Below are 12,951 nucleotides of genomic sequence, written 5' to 3' on the forward strand. Positions count from 1 at the left end.
TAGGTACATCCTTAATTAAAAAAAAATCCTTCATACTTTGCAACATTTTTTTTTTTTTGCGAATAGTCATCTTACTGCGTTTCAAGTTGATGAATGGCGCAGGCAACTTATCAGAGTTGTCTGCCCTGGTGTCCGCTAACGTTTTTTCATGAGTTTCAGACACTGTTTTCACTATAATTTGGACATGTTCGGCGGGCCGGATTAAAAAGCCTAACGGGCCGTATGTGGCCTGTGGGCCGTAGTTTGCCCATACCTGCCCTAAAGCCTTGATTTGCATCAAAAGATGACCCTGCGCCTTATACGCTGGTGCACCTTATATGGGAAGTAAGATTTACACCCATCCCCCATCCCTCCCTAGAAGTAGTGTGGAACTCCTCTACTGTAGCGCCTTATAATGTTGTGTGCCTTATATTTGCAAAACTTGTATATATTCATATTACATTTGGAAAACGTTTTCCATTCATTGAAAGTGAAACCCTTTCGGGCACACAGATGAACGACCATACAGTACATGCTCACACTCAGACTAAGGAACAATTTTGAGTGTTCAATTTGCCTGGAATTCATGCGTTTGGAATGTGTGAGTAAACCAGAGTACCCAGAATACAAACCATACAGGGCTGCAATATAACCTGGTACGCGAACCACTGGACTGTCGGGGGCCCCAATTTGAAAACAAGTTAACTACTAGTTTGTTGACCGCTGTGTACCTAATATGCAGAGGTGATTTATCTGGTTGCACCTAAAAGCTAGCAACCACTCATTTGACGACAATGCCGTTAAAATCTTAGCGAAAGAATATAGATGCTTTTAAAGGGGAGTAACAGAAGCTATTTTCATAAAACAACATTCAGGATATGTGGTTCGCTCTCTCACTTGCCAATGTGATGCCAGAATTCAATAAAATAAATGAGAAAATAGTAATTCATTAACTTAACAAATAATTTTTCCCTGATCATTTTACACAATGGCATAAAAACTAAAAACTTGGTAATTTCATTATTTCCTTATTTGATCACGTTTCCTTGTAATTATTCCATTTCAAGTTATACACATTAACTATTAGTAGTGTAATAGGACATGAATTTGTCACAATCAAGCGAATGTAAAAAGGGTGATGCTAACGAACTTTATCTTTTAATATTTAATTGGGGTTGGATAACGGTTCGCAATTTAGTAGTGCTTTCATAAACACCAATCACAGTAAACCAAAAAGACACTCAGCTGAGAAAATACGACGATCAATAACTGAGAGCATTAACCAGCTAATGCTGTGGGCACATGAAGATAAGACTAAACAAGTAATGTCCATATCAAGATTAGGATACTTATTAAACCACACAGGAAGATTAGTTGTCTCATTCTACTGACCCTCTTGAAATAAATCTGGGTTTAATTTCCCAAGTAGCTCCAAAGCAATGACTCAAGACAAGTTACAACAGCTGTTTCAGGAGACAGATTACAAATTGCCAAATGATCCGATCAAGTACTACTCAACAGGTAAAATACGCTTAAAGAAATCAATTTCATTAGCTCAAAGAAATCAATTTCATTAGCTCTTGGTACGATTCCCCCCTCAGCACCCTCCATGTGTATACACACACACACATATACATATACATATATATATATATATAGGCGGCCCGGTGCAGAGGTCGCCGGTTCGCGTCCCGGTCCGGCCTCCCTGTGTGGAGTTTGCATGTTCTCCCCGGACCCTCCGGTTTCCTCCCACACTCCAAAAACATGCATGGCAGGCAGATTGACCACTCCAAATTGTCCCTAGGTGTGAGTGTGAGAGTGACTGTTGTATGTCTTTGTGTGCCCTGTGATTGGCTGGCAACCAATTCGGGGTGTCCCCCGCCTCGTGCCCGAAGACAGCTGAGATAGGCTCCAGCAACCCCCGCGACCCAAATCAGAATCAGAATCATCTTTATTGCCAAGTATGTAGAACACACAAGGAATTTGTTTCCGGTAGAACACACTGCACTAGTATCGTCGTCAAAAAAACTGCTAAGTGGCACTATACAGTTCCATTTTGGCTACTGTTGAAAGAGGAATATAGGAATGAGGAATGAGGAATAAGCGGTACGGAAAATGAGATGAGATTATATATATATATACAGTAAAGTCTCGTTATATCGATATTCAAGGGAGTCCGAAAAAATATCGATATAACCGGGACTATCGATATATCCGACCCTGTTTGCATGTAATTTTCTCCGTGTGTGCATAGAAATAGTATCGATATAACAAGACTTTACTGTATGTATGTATATATATATATATATATATATATATATATATATATATATATATATATATATATATACATTTTCCGTACCGCTTATTCCTCACTTGCTCACTTGGGTCGTGGGGGCTGCTGGAGCCATGTATATATATATATATATATATATATATATATATATATATATATATATATATATATATATATGTGTACAGTCAGACCTTGGCTTACGAACTTAATTGGTTCCCAGACAGTGTGTAAGGCAAAAAGTGTGGGTCCCAATTTTTTTCCCATAGGAAACCATTAAAAAAAGAATAATCGTTACCAGGTCTCCATAAAATATAATTTTTAACTAAATAAGCCTTAAAACTACACACAACATACCTTATTCTATGTATAATAAATGTGCTATTGTATTGTAATGAAAAAAATACACTGCACTGTATAATAAAGTCACTTTATTTACATTTGTGATGGTCGTTGATGGCTCTTAATTGACACCTGTTGCCCTCTGACTTGTAAGGTCTTACGAAACTGAGGCATCACATTATCTTTCATCATGTTGATGATTCTCATAGCCTTTTCTGATGGAACTGTTCAATAAAAGCCTGCACATCAACTCCTGAATGGCTTCCTTCTGCTTGTCCTCTTCAGAATCAGAATCAGAATCATCTTTATTGCCAAGTATGTAGGACACACAAGGAATTTGTTTCCGTTAGAACACGCTGCACTAGTATCGTTGTCAAAAAAACTGCTAAGTGACACTATACAGTTCCATTTTGGCTACTGTTGAAAGAGTTCAAAGAGTTAATGGCTTGGGGGAAGAAGCTGTGTAAATGTCTGCTGGATTTGGTGCGCATGGATCGGTAGCGCCTGCCTGAGGGGAGTAGCTGGAAAAGGTGGTGGGCAGGGTGCGGAGGGTCCAGTAGGATTTTCCGCTCCCTAGTTTGGATTCTTGCAGTGTGCAAGTCCTCGAGAGTGGGTTGGGTGGTGCCAATGATTTTTTCCGCCGTCCTAACTGTCCGTTGAAGTCGGATTTTGTCCATTTTTGTGGCGGCCCCGAACCAAACGGTGATGGAAGAACACAGGATGGATTTGATGACAGCCGTGTAGAAATGTTGCAGCACCTCCTGTGGCAGGCCATGCTTCTTTAGCAGCCTCAGGAAGTACATTGTCTGTTGGGCCTTTTTCAGGATAGAGTTGGTGTTGACCTCCCACTTCATGTCCTGGGAGACTGTGATTCCCAGGAACTTGAAGGTCTCAACGGTTGACACCAGGCAGTTGGATAGTGTGAGGGGTAGCTGTGGTGATGGATGTTTCCTGAAGTCCACGATCATCTCAACTGTCTTGAGCGTGTTCAGCTCCAGGTTGTGACGGCTGCACCAGAGCTCCAGCTGCTCCACTTGTTGTCGGTACGCAGACTCGTCGCCGTCTTTGATGAGACCGATGACCGTGGTGTCGTCTGCGAACTTTATGAATTTGACAGCTGGGTGCGTTGACGTGCAGTCGTTCGTGTAGAGAGAGAAGAGCAATGGAGAGAGGACGCATCCCTGCGGGGCTCCAGTGCTCGTGGTTCGTGTTGTGGATGATATATTTCCCAGTCTGACCTATTGTGTCCGTCCTGTCGGGAAGCTGAGGGTCCACTGGCAGATCGTGGGGGACACACCAAGCTGGAGAAGTTTGGGGATGAGGAGTTCTGGGATGATGGTATTGAACGCAGAGCTGTAGTCCACAAACAGGATCCTTGCGTAGGTTCCTGTGTTGTTGAAGGCAAATCAAATCCTCTGTGTTGAGGAACTCATGATGGTCAGCAATAAGCTCCTCAATGTCATCTGCATCCACTTCGAGTCCCGTAGGTGCTGGCAGAGATTTTATTACAACAAAAGGTGTGAGTCCGATGATTCCACGAACGCGGAATAAAATGTGACAAAAGAAGACGGGCGGGGTGATCCGTCCAGCCTGTCAAGCTAGGCAAAATAAAATGGCACAATCGCGACCCCGGAAAGCAACAAACTTACGTGATCGCGGCTAACAATCACCTCGGGCAAAGCAAACTCTTGGACTTGCCAGCACAAGACACAGCGAGGCGTCGGAATCATGTCACTGGTGAGGTGACAGCGACTCGTTGAAATGTCCCAGTATCGGTGATTAGGGGGTCATCACGCACACCACGCACACTCGCGATCCCGGAAAGCAACAAACTTATGCGATCGCGGCTAACAATCACCTCGGGCAAAGCAAACTCTCGGACTTGCCAGCACAAGGCACATCAAGGCGCGATGTCACTATCATGTCACTGAATGAAATGAAATTGAAGTGTCTTCTTCGGCTGGCAGAGGTCGCAAGCGGCGGCCCCGCCCCAGCTGTCAACTCGCACGTGACAATTTCGGTGTCATTAGTCACGTGAAAGCATCGACTAAATAACACCTTTGTGTAAAGCAGGGGTCACCAAACTACGGCCCGTCATCTGAACAATACCAGGGATGCTATCAGATTTTTTCCTATTTGGCCTCCAGAAAAAAGAAAAATCCTTTTACAAGTCAAGGGTCGGTTTTCAATCATTATCTGTTAATATTTTAATCAATGTAATCAATGTATGTTGTTTATAATCGTGATTGAACAATACAAACACACCTGCTCACAATAGAACGCTAAAGGACTCTGTCACAATGCAATGCGACACAAGAAAATGATGTATTAGGAAGTGGAGGGGAGTCCGGTGGTACATTCAGGTGCGCTCAGTTTGGTGCTCTATTTGGTCCCAGACCCGTTTTCTCTTGTAAACCTTGCTGTCAAAGAGAGAACGGAATAATGGCGAAAAGGTTAGGTAAGAGAAAAATTGATTCAGATAGCAGGGTATTTAACCTGCAGGGGACAAACGATTATTTTCATGTTCAATGCATATAAAAGGCTGTTTGTCTCATCTGTCAAGTGGCTGTATTCAAAGAATACAATCTTTGCCGACACTATGAATCCCGTCACAAAGACAAGTATGATAGCTTGCAAGGCCAAATACGAGCAGACAAACTCAAGGCGAAAAGTGGACTACTATCTCAGCAGAATACATTTGTACGCCAAGCTCAGTTGAAGAAGGCATCCGTTCGGGCCAGCTTTCGAGTTGCTAAGCCGATAGCAAGCAGAGGTAAGCCTTTCACGGACGGAGAGTTTGTTAAGAAATGTATGGATGCTGTCGCGGAGGAGTTGTGTCTCGAGAAGAAAGATGCATATAATGCCGTAAGTCTGTCGGCGAGTACAATCACTAGACGCGATGAATAAATCGGGATTAATGTATATGCCCAGCTGCAGCAGAAGACGAAATAATTTGACTTTTTTTCATTAGCATTGGATGAGAGCATGGACGTGCAAGACACAGCGCAACTGCTCATTTTTATTCGTGGAGTTAGCGCAAACTTTGAGATATGCGAGGAGCTGGCAGCCCTCCAAAGTCTCAAAGGGACTACCACGGGAGAGGATATTTTGGACCAAGTGTACCAAACCATGAAGAAGTTGGACCTGAGTTACAGAACTGTGATGTTCTGAAAGACGCATTCAAGCCCAACAGTCTCATTGACTTCTATGCCGCCTTCCCAAACGACACATATCCAAACATCCAAAAACACGCAATGAAAAGGTCCACAGTTTTTGGCAGCACGTATATCTGCGAGAAAAGCTTTTCTCGCATGAAACTGCTGAAATCTCCGATGAGATCAAGATTGAGAGAAGAACATTTGCATCAGTGCTTGAGACTGGCTCTAACTAGAATGGAATCTGATATTCAACTTCTCACCAGCCAGATGCAGACCCACAGTTCACACTGATGAACATACATAGGTAAGCTCACTTTTCTGACTTGAATGAGTCATTCTGAGCATAAACAAATATAATTATAATAAAATCTACTGGGATAAAATCCATCTTTACAGCCATACTGGTAGTGAAATGTATTGTGCTGTGTAGGTGTTGTATCACTTAGTTCACTTTCTCAACCTGCTTCCTTTGTGGTTTTCACAGGGAAGTTGATGAGCGAGAGCTGCAAACAGCGGTGTCTACAAGCCTACTGGAACCTACAAAAGGATTATAAGGAAGGAACACAAGAACTTTAAGAGACTGCTCATCTGTGTCAGAGAGATTCTGCTCTGACAACCGAGCTGAACTTTTATCTGTTTCAAAAGTTAATATTCCATGGCTTTTTTTCTATGAACACAGAGAGTTATTTAGTTATTATTTATTTCATAAATAGTGTTATTTCTTTCCTGTTCTTCTATGAAGAACCCAGAGTTATTTAGTTATTCTTTATTTCCTATATAGTGTTATTTATTTCCTGACTTTTTTTCTGTGAAGAACTCAAGAGAGGGTTATTTAGTTATTATTGATTTCATTAATAGTGTTATTATTTGTTTCCTGGCTTTTTCTGTAAAGAACCTGGAAAGGGTTATTTGATTATGTGTGGCTTTCTGGAAAACAATTTTTTTAAGCTCCCCTACGATCGTGACACTTTTTCTGTTGCAAACTGACACCGGGCCCCCATCATAGATGGGAAAAGTTATGTGGCCCTCACAGGAAAAAGTTTGGGGACCCCTGGTGTAAAGCTTTTAGGCGAAGGATGGTAGCAACGGTGGCCGGTACCGGTCTCTTTATTTGTAGAATGGTCGTAGAAAGTTACTCTCAGGGAGGTGACACACAGTGTGAGAGATGTGTCAGACTGAGATTCACATGACAGCCACGGTGTGCACATGTGACGCCACAAACGCACACCTCGTTCGTGTTTCTCAATGATCTCCTTCTTCTCCTCAACGGTGATTTTGTTTTGTGTCTTCTTCGGCTGAACACGAACCTGTGGTGTTTTTTTCGGTCCCATAATGGTAAAATTATCTGCAAAAACCTCCTCTGAGGCGATCGACGAGTGAATTCAGAGAAAGGGGGTGTGGAAAGGTGCGCTGGCTGGAGCGCTGTTCTGTCGTGTGCTTCTGCCGAAGATCACTCCGCCAGATCCGAAGATCAATCCGCCAGCCGTTGTGGGTGTGGACTGTGAAAAGTAGTGCGTATTTCAAGGTTTAAAGGACAACCGACATCACTTTTTTGTTTCTTAACGGACATCAGAAAAACGTTATACAGCATCTAAAATACCCAAAACACACAGTATGATATTTTTATTCAAATGCAAAACACCAATAAAAATGACAAAGTGTCCAGAATCTGCAAAAAATTGAGCTGCGAATTGGGCATTTTCAGAAAGTCCCGCCCCCAGTTTGTGACGTCACGCCAAGACGTCTTGCATTGCTTGAGAATCAAAACAATGGCTTCAGATTTGGAGAATATGCTTTCTTGTTACACCTCCAGTTATGAATATGATTCAAATAGTTCTGAAGAGGAAAGCATACATGTTTGCAACCGATTAAAGAATTTATTCCATGCCATTTTGAGGCAACATTGGGGAGAAACAATCACCAGAAAAGAGGCACAAAATGGCGACCTCCTGTGGCCACCTCCGTTTCAACGGGCTGATAAATTCCTTATATGGAGCTTGGACACCCTCTTCTGGCGGCTTTTGGGTGCAACACAAGGTTTTCAGACCAAACAATACAGCAAAATACATTGACGTGATGGAAGGACTGCTACAATGTGTCTTTTTTTCGGTCAGGGGGCGTTCCTTTAGTGACGTCACTTACGGACTCGTCATCAACTCAAAAACAAGACTTCCTGAATATTCAGTGCAAGTCTTAAAACGTAAAATATAGCTATATGCGGTGGAATCTTTTTAAAATACGCTCAGTAGAAGTTATTTTACAAATTATGGACACAACTTGGCCGGAGACGTCGGTTGTCCTTTAATTTTCGTACATTTGACGTTCGTAAACCGAAAAGTTCGTAAGGTAAGGTGTTCGTAAGCCGAGGTCTCACTGTATGTATAAAGTTTCCTGCCCCATTTTTTACAACTTGAAACACAATAAGATGACTTATCGCAAAAAAAAAACCATTGTTGCAAAGTATTAAAGGACAACCGACACCATTTTTTTGTTTCCACACTGACATCAGATAAACGTATTATAGCATCTAAAATACCCAAAACATGCAGGCTGATATTTTTAGTCAAATGCAAAACTTAAAGTGTCCCAAAACTGCCACAAAATGAGCTCGGAACTGGGGAGATTCAGCAAGTCCTGCGCCCTTGTTCGTGATGTCACATTAGGATTGGCCCATCCACAAACTGCCTTGCTCCAGAATCAAAACAATGACTTCAGTGTTCAGATTCGGAGAAGATGCTTTCTTGTTACTCATACAGTTATGAATATGATTCAAATAGTTCTGAAGAGGAAGCATAAATGTTTGCAATCGAAAGTCCTTCCGTATCAATTTGAGCCGTCTAGACTCCAATGTAGCGCCCAGAAAATGCACAAGATGGTGCACAAGCTCAGTTGGAAATGGCTAATTTGTCCACTGGGAATTTGTGTAAACTTACACAGTCTTCATCCGTGTGACCTCAATTTGCTGCAACACACAACACAATTTCGCCATCAACACGGAACAACACGATGTTTTCAGACTACATAAAGTCCTGAAAATGCATTGGTGTCCCTTTCTCGGTCAGGGGCGTTCCAAATGTGACGTCACTTCGGGCGTCATCATCAACTCGAAAACAAGACTTCATGAATATTCAGCGCCAGTCTTAAAAGGTAAAATATAGCTATATGCGGTGGAATCTTTGTAAAATGCGCTCAGTAGAAGTCATTTGAAGTGATTTTACAAATTAGGGACACAACTTGTTAGGAGGTGTCGGTTGTCCTTTAAGGATTTTTTTTTTTATTAAGGATGTACCTAGCACAAATGCTCCTTTGCTTAATTTATCGTAAATATCCCTTGCTGGTGATTTTGCTCCAGTTATCCAATGCAATGCTTGCGTTGCGTCGTCGGCTACAAACCACGTGAACTCTTCTTTCCACGATACTTTTAATAAAAATATTGATACATTTAATTTGTAAGCGCCTTTCAAAACTCGCAAGGACACTTTACAGTGATAATGTACGTTTATGTTTTGTAGCATCATAAATAATGTTTGCTTCTTTTGGAATCTTTCTTCTGGGCTTGAGGTTCTGTGCGTCTACTTTGGAAAATGATATGCAAATGCACGACCTTATAACGCTCGGGAAAGTCCGGAAGCACGAAGCAGGCTTCTGATTGGGTGCCGTGCCAAGTATGCAAATTGCCAATCCTTTCACAAAACGGATATATATATATATATAGGCGGCCCGGTAGTCGAGTGGTTAGCACACTGGCTTCACTGTGAAGCCGGGGGGGTATTCTGTACAGCCAACAACCACACACGATATCACCATCGTACTAAAACGCGAAGACTTTCATTCATCAAAACCGAAAATGAAACGGATAAGCTCACAAAACAATGATCGCACTCGCTGACAACTGTTGTCTTTACTTGGCTATCGGCCTCCCGGTAGTTAGCGGCCGATCACGTGATCATAACAAATGATGTCACGCTGGCATCTCGTATAACACTCGGGAAAAGTCCGGAAGCAGAAAGCAGGCTTCTGATTGGCTGCCGTGCCGAGTATGCAAATTGTCAAACAAACCAAAATTCCGAAATTTCCAAAACAAACTAAGAATTATTTATTCTGATTTCGCAATCTTCGTTCAAACGTTTGCTTTACTGAATAAAGCAAACGTTTGATTTGAAAAAAAAATAAACAAAATTGTCAGCCACCCGGGCGGAGACGTTCTGTAAATTGTACACCCGACGTAAGTTGCACGCCACGGGCATCCGGGCAGATGTTATTTCAGACACTGGAATTTACCTTGATTATTGCTTTTGGGGAAGAAAATCTTCCACAAAGGAGGAAAGGGAAGATAGAGTCTCGCATCCTTGCTATAGGAAGCAGTAGCTCTCAAAACGAACACCCAGTACTGGATCCGAACCCCATGTGCTTCACATAGCCCACATAGTGCATGTTTAGGTTTGCTTGAGACGTTTCCAGGCGATGAAGGCAGCAAAGAAGCCGCTCCCCGTGCCAGAACATCTTGTCCCTCACGTGGCTCACAAAAAGTTTCAACAACAGCTAAATATGTGTAGATCAAAAGCCATTTTTTGTGGAGTTGTTGATGCCTCGTGGGAGGAAAATCTCTTTTAGATGGAATAAAATATGCTTGGAATGCATGGTTTTACAAAAAGGCGCTTTTCTATTGTGTTTCCACAAAAAAATGGAATATGATGACATTTTCTAATGCTGATTGCAAAAAAAAAACCAAAAAGATTGAAACAAACAACTTTTTCATTTGAAAAAAAAAAGAGTCTCATCTTTCTTTGGTGGGCTGTATGTTCATAACTGATCACAGTAAACTGGATTTTGCAAAAGAAAATCGGCCTTTTGTGTTTTTATTTTAAAGTGACTGAGTATTTAATAATAATACTACATTTAATTTCTAAGCGCCTTTCAAAACTCTCAAGGACACTTTACAGTCACAGGATTTTTTTGTGCGGGTTGGCATTGGCATCCATTCGCGCCAGCGTTCACTCTACCCGGAAGTAACACAGCAAAATGGTTAGGTCATGCCAGTAACGTGCAGTCAGGGGAGGCAGGTGAGGCTGTGCCTCTCCTGTCGTCATGGAAATATCAAATGAAAAAATAAATTAAACAGTTATACTTATTGAGTGATTTGTACTTTAAAGTTCTTTTCCATTTAACTTCACCATGTTTGGATTTGTTTTCAAAATGTTCAAGAATGTTCACATTTACCGTTCAAATACTAAGTTATACCTATTATAGCAGAGTCCGGCACTGCCATGTCTGGACAGTAGGGATATATATATATATATATATATATATATATATATATATATATATATATATATATATATATATATATATATATATATATATATATATATATATATATACATACAGTAAAGTCTCGTTATATCGATATTCAAGGGAGTCCGAAAAAATATCGATATAACCGGGACTATCGATATATCAGACCCTGTTTGCATGTAATTTTCTCCGTGCGTGCATAGAAATAGTATCGATATAACCGGGACTATCGATATATCCGATATCGATATAACGAGACTTTACTGTATATATAGGGCCTAAACTACCAGTAAGACTTTAGTTTGCTGACAAAGTTTCTTGGATGAGAAGTGAAACGTCCGACACCTTCAAAGAAGTACAGATGACGGCTGAAGAAACCTTTTCATCGATAGAATTAGTGAGAGCAAGCTACAGTAAACAGTTAGCAAGTTAAGTGCAACCATCGAGTCATTTTTTAGTGTTGCTTGGCCTTATTTTCAGAATGGAGGATTATATATCTAAATTGAAAGAAATAGAGAGACTTTTAAAACTGAAGAAAGATAAAGAAGGTATAGATGCCTTTCTTCAGAAGGAGCGGCGCATGGACTTCATTTATAAATAAAGGTAACACGATAATGTTTTTTTTTTTTAATTCTTTTTTTCTATGTTACACATTATATAAAGAATGCTGACATGACATTTGAAACAAAACACGTTAACTGTTGCAATCAAATGGTGAATAAGCTCTGTAGAGTTCATATGTTTGTAAATCTGACTGTGATGACGTCAGTGCCTCACCAGCCACGAACCTCACCGCACGTCACCGGGTCATGCATATATCTACAGTACACGTGTATTTTATAGAACGCACACACACACACACACACACACGCACACACACACACACACACACACACACACACACACACACACACACACACACAGTCAAACCTCGGTTTTCGAACAGTAACATCTTCCAGAAACATGTTAGCAAAATGTTTCTGGGTAACACTTGATAGTGACATATTGTTGTCCAACCACTTGAATTAAAAATTACAGTTTGCACTTCAATTCTGGTCAAAATATTGAATTTCAAGTCCAATGTGGTTGCATGTTGAGCTCAACTTGTGAAACTAGTGTGTCTGTCCAAATATTTTCGGGGCTAGCTGTATAGATATTTGTTACCCTTTATTTGATAATTCCTTTACAAGTTAAAACAATCAGGTGAATCCTGAATGATTTCCATTGGATGTTTTTACAACTCTTCAAAATCATGTGTTACTCTGTACCTTGGGGATATACATATGCATGCACATCCTCGAAGCTTATAATAAAAGCATAATAGACTACAGATAAATTGTAAACTTTTACTTTATTGTGTATTTTTTTTTTACAAAGAATAATACTCAAAAAGAAAAAAGCTGACATTCTGAGCTGCATTTGCCACAGTACATATTTGTTGGTCTGTGGCTATTTGTTCTTCCTTGGAAAAAGACACTTTGGTCTCTTCTCTGTCTGAGGACTAGGTTTTCTGTGCCAACCGAAATCATGTTCTCTTCGTCAAAGGGAGAATATTGTGGGAACCGAAAGGAGGATCCTTGGTCTGCTTCAAAACCTATCCTAGATGGTGAATCAATCTCAGCACAGGAAGTGGCTTCCTCTGCTTCCACTTTAAAAATGTGACGGTCTGAAAGGGCAGTCTTTGTTTTCATCTTAATTGTTTGTTGGCGTCAATTCACGAGCCGCGTTGGACGAGGGTGCCCGTGATGTCGCTTTAACTGCAGCTGATGATTCACGTACATAATTCTATGTATTCGTCTGGAGAGATAGAATTTGTTGTTTCTCTGCAAAGATGGGAACATGAAAAGTTTCCAAATGCTCTTTTTCCAAACGTCATCTTTTTAC

At 40.9% G+C, this 12,951-nt stretch overlaps 1 protein-coding gene across 7 annotated transcripts in view; it reads right to left on the reverse strand.

Annotated features, from left to right (window-relative positions):
- The window catches only part of brip1 (BRCA1 interacting DNA helicase 1), a 106,240-nt gene that overhangs the window by 34,638 nt on the left and 58,651 nt on the right, over positions 1 to 12,951 (reverse strand). The window contains exon 19 of one of the 7 annotated variants that reach the window (XM_089013309.1): positions 4,828 to 5,034. The exons of 3 other annotated variants lie outside the window; for them this stretch is intronic. The gene's annotated coding sequence lies outside the window, so the exon portion shown is untranslated. Of the gene's footprint in view, positions 1 to 4,827; positions 5,035 to 6,732; positions 7,272 to 7,387; positions 8,735 to 12,807; positions 12,891 to 12,951 lie in introns of those variants that run through there. 3 more of the 7 variants (XM_089013310.1, XM_089013307.1, XM_089013305.1) reach the window with 3 other exon arrangements.

Source organism: Hippocampus bargibanti, linkage group LG14 (assembly GCF_051943395.1).
Source record: "Hippocampus bargibanti isolate YZ-2025 linkage group LG14, ASM5194339v1, whole genome shotgun sequence".
In the NCBI taxonomy this organism is placed as follows: domain Eukaryota; kingdom Metazoa; phylum Chordata; class Actinopteri; order Syngnathiformes; family Syngnathidae; genus Hippocampus; species Hippocampus bargibanti.